This window comes from Ambystoma mexicanum, chromosome 12, assembly GCF_040938575.1.
Source record: "Ambystoma mexicanum isolate Mex_15411 chromosome 12, UKY_AmexF1_1, whole genome shotgun sequence".
NCBI classification, from domain to species: Eukaryota; Metazoa; Chordata; class Amphibia; order Caudata; family Ambystomatidae; genus Ambystoma; species Ambystoma mexicanum.
Window position 1 is genome coordinate 240,041,722 of NC_090936.1, and position 6,000 is coordinate 240,047,721.

At 44.0% G+C, this 6,000-nt stretch overlaps 1 protein-coding gene across 4 annotated transcripts in view; it reads left to right on the forward strand.

The window, feature by feature from the left end:
- PTPRO (protein tyrosine phosphatase receptor type O) overlaps positions 1-4,272 on the forward strand; it is a 1,358,825-nt gene extending 1,354,553 nt beyond the window's left edge. For 3 of the 4 annotated variants that reach the window (XM_069628366.1, XM_069628368.1, XM_069628369.1), the window contains one exon: positions 3,108-3,243. The gene's annotated coding sequence lies outside the window, so the exon portion shown is untranslated. Of the gene's footprint in view, positions 1-3,107 lie in introns of all 4 variants that reach the window. The other variant, XM_069628367.1, reaches the window with a different exon arrangement.
- The last annotated feature ends 1,728 nt before the right edge of the window (positions 4,273-6,000 follow it).

A 6,000-nucleotide genomic window follows, 5' to 3' on the forward strand; every position in this document is an offset into this window, starting at 1 on the left:
CGACCTTTACTAAATTGCTCATATCTCCGCAACCGTTTGGGTTAGAGACTTGCAATAACTTTTATTTGGAAGCTGAGATCCCAGGCTTTCCTAGGAACCTAGAACCACATCCCTACCCCTTATAGTTTTACCGCAATCGCGGAACACGCACCCGCGAATTTTGCCGCGATTTGCAATCTCTTCACATGTAAAAAAACTGCTGATGCTGATTTCCATTTGCTAGAAATTCGTTTGACCTGATAATCATTCCGGCATCATTGCTAGTGTGAGCCTGGACTAATATTAACTAGATACCACTCATCCTGAACCTCTAAAGGGGAATTAAAAGCAAATTTAGCATATTTCTCATTCATTGCCAGCACATATCAAAGCAGTTTGGGCCTGTGATTTCAAAACTCCTATCTGTTTTCTGTTGTTTAAGCTTGCTGGGGTGAACTGAATTACAGTTGATTGCATTTCTGAGAACTGTGTGCTTCCTTCCATTCCTTGGTTTTCATTCAGTATCATAGACTAGGCGTTAACTTGGCTGTAGTGCTGAATTGAATCCTCTTACAGTAAAAAGAGAATAACCAAAAAACGGCAGTGGGGAAGCAAGTGACCTTATAAACATACTGTATTGTTTAAGTACCAGTTCGTTGGAGGGCTGTTTATAAGTGGTCGGTAAATGAAGTACCTCCGGTCTCTTGCAGTTAGACAGAGAGCATCTTAGTCATCAATCCAATTGGAAGAGGTTAGTTGTTAATCATAATCTGCCTGTCCCTAAGGAAGCCTAGGGATCACACTGGCTGTTAGGAGAAACAAGGCCGAAACCAACCAGTTCGTAACCACTTAAATCCATCTTACATATAATAAAACTGATCTCAAAGAACATGGTCAGTTATTTGTAAAAAAAGACCACTACATAAGAATATTGCAAAACCTACTGCAATACCCAAGACAAACTAGCTGACCATATCCATAGGAGACCAGGGAGAAAGATTGGAATTAACTGTGCAGAATTGCAATGAATAACGTTGTGGCGCGGTGGCCAATAATTCCACTATACGAAACGTCTGCACTTTTAGGTAGGAGCCCAATCCTGTTATCAGAAACGGAAGCTCTTTTCTACACACGCAAAGATACGATTTGCTCCAATAGTGTCCAGAGCAGCTCAGCAGCAATGCTCACTCAGGTATTTCTCATTAAGATCTAAGGAAAAGCAAGGGTATAGGGTACCTCAATATATAAGTGTGCTATTTCTTCTGGTGGCTTACATCTTCAAAATCTTTCCACCTGCCAAGTGTCTGCTTTTGTTATTCGCTTTCTATATTAAGAAAATAAGCTGCTTAATCAAGTGACCTGATCCCCGAGTTCTCGAAGCCCGCTCTAGGAAAGGTGGTATGACGACGCTACATCGCCAGGCTTTTTTCCTACAGTTTTTGCCGAATATCTTTGGCCCAAAGAAATCAAAGAAAAATATGCGAGAGGGTGGGTAAGGGGATATATGGGGTGTTGGTGTTATGTATTGATGTTGCCTTGTATTGTCACTCGCCCCTAGAATGTCAATGCATGAATGATGAGCAGCTCAGGAGAATGCTGAGTGAGTCTGTGAGTGAATGTTCTATGAATGTCAGTTGGTGGCCTGAGCTGGGTATGCAAGGATGGCTGGTGGGTCTACTCTGAATTATGTCCCGTCTTCTGTGCTACTATATATATATACACACAAGAGAAACTGGTAAATGTACATTTGTATATATGTACAATAAGATGTCCTGGATAACTCTATGCCTCCACAGCTGGTCTGTGTGTGGATGCTTAAACCCGACCATTATACATCTTTCTATTTATAACAGTGGGGAATAGGGACTGTATAATAGGGACCGAGGATTGGGGAAACCCCCCCAAAAAAGAACATTTTGATGAGTTTTTTTTCGGCCACAAATGTTTGGCAAACATCTCTGCAAAAAAAACTGTAATCTAAGAACATAGGACCAGGAAACGCTGCATTGGGGACGCAGCATCCTCCATTTCAGGGACATCTTTGAGGAATGCTTTTCTATAGTAGTAGAACAATGCGCCTCACTTCTGAAATATTTCAGTGAGGCACTATTGGGCATCAAACGGAGAGAGACAAAATGTGTGGGCCACAAGAGTAGCACTAAAGACCGCTTCAGGAAGCACGCTCATGAAATACTGCGAGATTACGCTTGCACCAAAAACTAAAAACAAGGCAATTTTTCAAATATGCCTACAAATGTTAAGAATGCTGATGGAAAAAGAAAAAAATTGCATTTCACCTACCTGGTACTAATATGAACTAGTGTGATTGATGTTTGTTTTGGATATCTGAGGCCCACATTGCCAGTGTGTCCAATACCCATATCATTTCAAATAACCAGTTCACCCTGAAACATCTGTATTTGAATAAGCAGCGGTAAATGGTTCACTGTCATTCCATCACCAGGTTTTTTTGTCGCTGCGTTTTTGGCCCCTGATTTTTGTCCCAAAAAACTCATCAAAAGATTTGTTTTTAAATGTAGGGGGTTCCCCCAAACCACCCTTGACAGTTATTTAATACCTAACCCCCCCCAACTCAGACCCCTCCATATTGTTCGATGAGATTTTCGACCAAAAATTGGCAGCATAAAACTACGCAAAAAAAAACACCATGGGGAGGAATGAACGTCATACCAATCAGGGGGAGTCTGAACACTTCATAAGAGGTATGTTTTTTTTTAAATCATATAACCTATTAATACATTAGTGTATTGGTTATTACAACAAAATATACAACTGAATAAAATTTAACTTTTGAATTGTTATCGTTTCTTGAAGATTGCAAAAAGTTGACATCTTTGCTCAATTATTTTATTAAAGGTTGTTCGAAGGGCGCAAATGTCATTGACATAGGTGGTAGGTTATGCTTAGTCCATACTTACAGGATTAGGCCTGTCAAATTAGTGATACACATAGAAGACAGAGTTGATGCTTCAGATAATGAAAACGCCTATAGGGTCAATGTCTTCTTTCCTCTTTTAAGACAGCTACCAGTATTTACAACTACGTTATCTGGTCCTTATTTCTGTTTGGGTTAATTTTGTCGTTTTTCTGCATTTTTATTTTCCCAGGTGATGCCATGAAGAACACCCATCTTCCCTTGCTTCAACTTTTTTTTTGAACAGCTAGTCTTTAACCAAGGAAGGCCGCTGCACCGCGGTGCCCGGGCATTGCCACACCACGATGTCTTTGGATGGAGAAGCACTGGGGAGACGTAGCCTTAAAGAGCCTGCAGTGTCTTTCGGACTGTTTCGTTCATGGACATCTTCAAACACTGGACCAAATTCAACCATGCAAAAGCAAGGACTAAGACACTTAAATGTGGGCACACGGCACGGCACAGCACACCGGGGAGGGACCTTCTGCTGTGGTGGATTGGATTTAAGCAAGTGCAATGCTTTTCTATGGTTGAATTGGGAAGACTGGATCCTTTTTCAATGCGTCATTGATGTGTAGTAAAGTTTTGTGTGCGTGAGAGAAAAGGCATTGTTAGTATCTAATAATACCTCATTGTTAAATGGAAGGCACAGGCACGTTGGAATGAATGCTGGATGCTGGGGAGGAGAGCCTGTTGTAAACAACTATGTATGTTGATTGTTCTCCTGACAATTCCTATGTAATGGTACTTCTTTGATCAGTGTCAATGGACTATTGAACCCTTTTCCAAGGAGGTGACAAAAGCCAAATCACGGAGTAGCAAACCAAGGTTCGGATATTGATGAAGATATTGCACTGATTGGTATTTCTGTACACCCAGTAGTGGTGCTTACCCTGTACCATTTTTTTCCCAAAAAATATCTTCGGTCCTCCAGTCCCCTGGCCACTGTAAGTTATACCTGACGTTATTTCAGATACGTCTTTAGCACCTGGAGCCATGGTTGTACTGTTCTCTTCGCGCGGTTGCAGCACCCGTACGCCCCCACCCACCATTCCGTGTAACTGTGCAAATGTAAAGCTAGTTCCTTTCGGGAAAAAAAAATTGTGACTGTGGATAACTACGTGCTGTAACTGACACAACATCATGCACCCACCGGAGGCGCGTCAAGAGCGGCGTCGAAGATGTCAGCATGCTACAGGATATCATCATCGTCGGCTGCCTGTCTGTGATGTTGTCAAGCGTCAGTGTGTGGACCTCAACGGGCGCCTTTTAGCTGCCACTTAAATTTGTGATCCGCATCATCAGTACCACTACTTGTATCCCTTTGGGTTTGTTCCAATTATACAATGATGTCAGTGTGTAGCGTCTCATTAATGCTGTCAAGATAGGCCTTCACGCAAGTTGCAAAGTGTCGCTCTGTACGTCTTTCATCGGGGACCAAAGTGTTCAATGTACAGCACATAAAACAGTAATTTGCATTTAGACGAAAAGCGCACGCTATGTGTACTGATTATTCATCTGCAAACCTCTTTGTTCATAGCCATAACCTTTCAGCTTTTTCCACAGACATACTCATTTATAAGGCCTGTCTCGCTGCAAGCACAGACAGAGCCGAACATCCATTCTGCTCATTAACCAATTAACACCCAAGAGGGCCCGAAAAGCCGAACAGGCTGTTGACTTGCTATTGATGAATACACGCGGGCTCCAAAGAGGTAATGACACATCGCAGTTTTGCCGATACGAGTGCCTCTCGTCCTCTTTCCTCTCCACCCACACACACACACACACACACACACACACACACACACACATCCCATCGCAAAAGCACTGAAGTGGCCTCTGCTCTCGCTTGGGTAAACGCAGTTTCAGTTCCAAGATATCGGCCCTTGTGCTGCGGCAGAGCAGACCATTGCTAGCCTCCAGAAAGAGGCAGAGCAAACCTTCCCAAAAAGCGACCCGCAAATATGTGTAGGTCACTTTTACGGGGTGCTAACAAGCCAAACAGCAAACCAAATCTCCCCTTAGTTCTTCCTCCACCGATCTCTGAGGACCGCACCCAGCAGCACCCCACAAACAATGTAAACGTACACCTTAACCTGCCCTGCTAGCGTGGCAGCCAGTCATTTTTAATGTATCCCTGGGGATGGGAGCCTGCCCTCCCTTGCAGGGCCCTCATTTTGTGTTCTTGGGTGAACTTGAACGCCCCCCAGCTGAACTTCGAGAATTTTGACCTGGTGCCAAATCGCCCAAAATGTGAGTGATTTGGTGAATCCCTGAACACGTGTGCCCAGGCCTGCTCCAGAACTGCCACTAATACCTTCAGGTTGGTTGTGAGATTTATGTGTGTGCTGCTATCTAAACGGGTGCCCTGGACCATAGCTGGGCTGCATGGAGATGTTTGCAGTTGTGTGTGAGGAGTACTTGCCTGCAGAAGTCGATTTGTGAGTAAATGGCGCAGCCGCGCAGACAGGGTAGCGCCAGAGCAGGCAAGGCCCACCCAAACTCCGTAGACGCCCACCAAGCAGCGCTTTACAGAGGCATTTACTGCAGTGGGCCCAACTACATTAGCTTCTGGTCCCACTTGTTAGACAATCCTGGCTACGCTTCTGTAATGTGAGTGCAGGTCTGATCAAGAATGTTTTGCATTGTGACTCAAAATGAACGATTCAAAAAGAAAGAAGTTAGGCAAATTCCCAACTTCAAAGCATAAAAGTAAAGGGGGTTGTGACTGATCCGTCCCCTCTGCGCATTACCCTTCAACCCCCCCCCCCCCGTGCTGCAATCACCTACATTATTACTTTAAGGGGAGAGAAGACCATTACAAATAGGAGGTCAATTGCATTGGAGGGCATCACGTCACATTTGCACTTATGTGCAAAATTCCCCCCCAAACCCCCCCCCGTCTACTATGGAGAAACCTCCATTACACCTTCTTTTCGGACTTTGGTGCTCAAATAGTGCAAAATGTTGCCTGGCACTTGGGTATAGCAGGCAGAGTTCACAATCTGGCAGAGGCCAGATGAATCCAATGCGTTACGGGCAGCGTCAAAACCAGAGGCTGGCAGGAATCGAAACAGTCCTTC